The sequence below is a fragment of the Oncorhynchus masou genome, unplaced genomic scaffold (assembly GCF_036934945.1).
Source record: "Oncorhynchus masou masou isolate Uvic2021 unplaced genomic scaffold, UVic_Omas_1.1 unplaced_scaffold_2898, whole genome shotgun sequence".
NCBI classification, from domain to species: domain Eukaryota; kingdom Metazoa; phylum Chordata; class Actinopteri; order Salmoniformes; family Salmonidae; genus Oncorhynchus; species Oncorhynchus masou.
In genome coordinates, this window is record NW_027016656.1 from 24160 (window position 1) to 29100 (window position 4941).

Below are 4941 nucleotides of genomic sequence, written 5' to 3' on the forward strand. Positions count from 1 at the left end.
TTATGTTCGGATGTCCTATGTTTTATGTTCTGATGTCCTATGTTCTGATGTCCTATGTTTTATGTTCTGATGACCTGTGTTCTGATGTCCTATGTTCAGATGTTCTAATGTTCTGTGTTCTGATGTTCTGATGTTCTGTGTTCTGATGTCCTATGTTCTGATGTCCTATGTTTTATGTTCTGATGTCCTATGTTCAGATGTTCTAATGTTCTATGTTCTGATGTCCTGTGTTTTATGTTCTGGTGTCCTATGTTCAGATGTTCTAATGTTCTGTGTTCTGATGTCCTATGTTCAGATGTTCTGATGTCCTATGTTCAGATGTTCTGATGTCCTATGTTCAGATGTTCTGATGTCCTATGTTCAGATGTTCTAATGTTCTGTGTTCTGATGTCCTATGTTCAGATGTTCTGTGTTCTGATGTCCTATGTTCAGATGTTCTAATGTTCTATGTTCTGATGTCCTATGTTCTGATGTTCTATGTTCAGATGTTCTAATGTTCTGATGTCCTATGTTCAGATGTTCTAATGTTCTGTGTTCTGATGTCCTATGTTCAGATGTTCTAATGTTCTGTGTTCTGTGTACTGATGTCCTATGTTCTGATGTCCTATGTTTTATGTTCTAGTGTCCTATGTTCTGTGTTCTGATGTCCTGTGTTCAGATGTTCTAATGTTCTGTGTTCTGATGTTCTATGTTCTGTGTTCTGATGTCCTGTGTTCTGGTGTCCTATGTTCTGATGTCCTATGTTCTAATGTTCTTATGTTCAGATGTTCTAATGTTCTGTGTTCTGATGTTCTGTGTTCTGATGTTTTATGTTCGGATGTCCTATGTTTTATGTTCTGATGTCCTATGTTCTGATGTCCTATGTTTTATGTTCTGATGACCTGTGTTCTGATGTCCTATGTTCTGATGTCCTATGTTTTATGTTCTGATGTCCTATGTTCTGATGTCCTGTGTTCTGATGTCCTGTGTTCTGATGTCCTATGTTCTGATGTTCTGTGTTCTGATGTCCTATTTTCTGATGTCCTATGTTTTATGTCTGATGTCCTATGTTCTGATGTCCTATGTTCTGTGTTCTGATGTCCTATTTTCTGATGTCCTATGTTTCATGTTCTGATGTCCTATTTTCTGATGTCCTATGTTTTATGTTCTGATGTCCTGTGTTTTATGTTCTGATGTCCTATGTTTTATGTTCTGATGTCCTATGTTCTGATGTCCTATGTTCTGATGTCCTATGTTCTGATGTCCTATGTTCTGATGTTTTATGTTCTGATGTCCTATGTTCTGATGTCCTATGTTCTGATGTCCTGTGTTTTATGTTCTGATGTCCTGTGTTTTATGTTCTGATGTCCTATGTTCTGATGTCCTATGTTCTGATGTCCTATGTTCTGATGTCCTATGTTCTGATATTTTATGTTCTGATGTCCTGTGTTTTATGTTCTGATGTCCTATGTTCTGATGTCCTATGTTTTATGTTCTGATGTCCTATGTTCTGATGTCCTATGTTCTGATGTTTTATGTTCTGATGTCCTATGTTCTGATGTCCTGTGTTTTATGTTCTGATGTTTTATGTTCTGATGTCCTATGTTCTGATGTCCTATGTTCTGATGTCCTATGTTCTGATGTCCTATGTTCTGATGTCCTATGTTTCATGTTCTGATGTCCTATGTTCTGATGTCCTGTGTTTTATGTTCTGATGTCCTATGTTCTGATGTCCTATGTTCTGATGTTTTATGTTCTGATGTCCTATGTTCTGATGTCCTATGTTCTGATGTCCTGTGTTTTATGTTCTGATGTCCTATGTTCTGATGTCCTATGTTCTGATGTCCTATGTGATTTTATGTTCTGATGTCCTATGTTTATGTTCTGATGTCCTGTGTTTTATGTTCTGATGTCCTATGTTTTATGTTCTGATGTCCTATGTTCTGATGTCCTATGTTCTGATGTCCTATGTTCTGATGTCCTATGTTTTATGTTCTGATGTCCTGTGTTCTGTGTTCTGATGTCCTATGTTCTGATGTCCTATGTTCTGTGTTCTGATGTCCTATGTTCTGATGTCCTGTGTTTTATGTTCTGATGTCCTGTGTTTTATGTTCTGATGTCCTATGTTCTGATGTCCTATGTTCTGATGTCCTATGTTCTGATGTCCTATGTTCTGATGTCCTGTGTTTTATGTTCTGATGTCCTATGTTCTGATGTCCTATGTTTTATGTTCTGATGTCCTATGTTCTGATGTCCTATGTTCTGATGTTTTATGTTCTGATGTCCTATGTTCTGATGTCCTGTGTTTTATGTTCTGATGTTTTATGTTCTGATGTCCTATGTTCTGATGTCCTATGTTCTGATGTCCTATGTTCTGATGTCCTATGTTCTGATGTCCTATGTTTCATGTTCTGATGTCCTATGTTCTGATGTCCTGTGTTTTATGTTCTGATGTCCTATGTTCTGATGTCCTATGTTTCATGTTCTGATGTCCTATGTTCTGATGTCCTGTGTTTTATGTTCTGATGTCCTATGTTCTGATGTCCTATGTTCTGATGTCCTGTGTTTTATGTTCTGATATTTTATGTTCTGATGTCCTGTGTTTTATGTTCTGATGTCCTATGTTTTATGTTCTGATGTCCTATGTTCTGATGTCCTATGTTCTGATGTCCTATGTTTTATGTTCTGATGTCCTATGTTCTGTGTTCTGATGTCCTATGTTCTGATGTCCTGTGTTTCATGTTCTGATGTCCTGTGTTTCATGTTCTGATGTCCTATGTTCTGTGTTCTGATGTCCTATTTTCTGATGTCCTATGTTTTATGTTCTGATGTCCTGTGTTCTGTGTTCTGATGTCCTATGTTCTGATGTCCTATGTTCTGTGTTCTGATGTCCTATTTTCTGATGTCCTATGTTTTATGTTCTGATGTTCTGTGTTCTGATGTCCTGTGTTCTGATGTCCTGTGTTTTATGTTCTGATGTCCTATGTTCTGATGTCCTGTGTTTTATGTTCTGATGTCCTATGTTCTGATGTCCTGTGTTTTATGTTCTGATGTCCTATGTTTTATGTTCTGATGTCCTATGTTCTGTGTTCTGATGTCCTATGTTCTGATGTCCTATGTTCTGATGTCCTATGTTCTGATGTCCTATGTTCTGATGTTTTATGTTCTGATGTCCTGTGTTTTATGTTCTGATGTCCTGTGTTTTATGTTCTGATGTTTTATGTTCTGATGTTTTATGTTCTGATGTTTTATGTTCTGATGTCCTATGTTCTGATGTCCTATGTTCTGATATTTTATGTTCTGATGTCCTGTGTTTTATGTTCTGATGTCCTATGTTTTATGTTCTGATGTCCTATGTTTTATGTTCTGATGTCCTATGTTCTGATGTCCTGTGTTTTATGTTCTGATGTCCTATGTTCTGATGTCCTATGTTCTGATGTCCTATGTTTCATGTTCTGATGTCCTATGTTCTGATGTCCTGTGTTTTATGTTCTGATGTCCTATGTTCTGATGTCCTATGTTTTATGTTCTGATGTCCTATGTTCTGTGTTCTGATGTCCTATGTTTCATGTTCTGATGTCCTATGTTCTGTATTCTGATGTCCTATTTTCTGATGTCCTATGTTTTATGTTCTGATGTCCTATTTTCTGATGTCCTATGTTTTATGTTCTGATGTCCTGTGTTCTGTGTTCTGATGTCCTATGTTCTGATGTCCTATGTTCTGTGTTCTGATGTCCTATTTTCTGATGTCCTATGTTTTATGTTCTGATGTCCTATGTTCTGATGTCCTGTGTTTCATGTTCTGATGTCCTATGTTCTGATGTCCTGTGTTTTATGTTCTGATGTCCTATGTTCTGATGTCCTATGTTCTGATGTCCTGTGTTTTATGTTCTGATGTCCTATGTTCTGATGTCCTGTGTTTTATGTTCTGATGTCCTATGTTTTATGTTCTGATGTTTTATGTTCTGATGTCCTATGTTTTATGTTCTGATGTTTTATGTTCTGATGTCCTATGTTCTGTGTTCTGATGTCCTGTGTTCTGATGTCCTATGTTTCATGTTCTGATGTCCTGTGTTCTGATGTCCTGTGTTCTGATGTCCTATGTTCTGATGTCCTATTTTCTGATGTCCTATGTTCTGATGTCCTATTTTCTGATGTCCTATGTTTTATGTTCTGATGTCCTATGTTCTGATGTCCTGTGTTTTATGTTCTGATGTCCTGTGTTTTATGTTCTGATGTCCCCTGTTCTGATGTCCTATGTTTTATGTTCTGATGTCCTGTGTTCTGTGTTCTGATGTCCTATGTTCTGTGTTCTGATGTCCTATTTTCTGATGTCCTATGTTTTATTTTCTGATGTCCTATGTTTTATGTTCTGATGTCCTATGTTCTGATGTCCTATGTTTTATGTTCTGATGTCCTGTGTTCTGTGTTCTGATGTCCTATGTTCTGTGTTCTGATGTCCTATTTTCTGATGTCCTATGTTTTATGTTCTGATGTCCTATGTTCTGATGTCCTGTGTTTTATGTTCTGATGTCCTGTGTTTTATGTTCTGATGTCCTGTGTTTTATGTTCTGATGTCCTGTGTTCTGATGTCCTGTGTTCTGATGTCCTATGTTCTGATGTCCTATGTTCTGATGTCCTATGTTCTGATGTCCTATGTTCTGATGTCCTATGTTCTGATATCCTATGTTTTATGTTCTGATGTCCTGTGTTTTATGTTCTGATGTCCTATGTTCTGTTGTTCTATGTTCTGATGTTCTATGTTCTGATGTTCTATGTTCTGATGTCCTATGTTCTAATGTTCTGATGTTCTGCTGCCCTATGTTATGATGTTCTGTGTTATGATGTTCTGTGTTATGATGTTCTGTGTTAAAATGTTATGAACTGTGTTTTTTTAATATATATTTTTTAAACTAACAACCATACATAAACAAAACTGTGTTATGTGTTCTATGTAGGTTC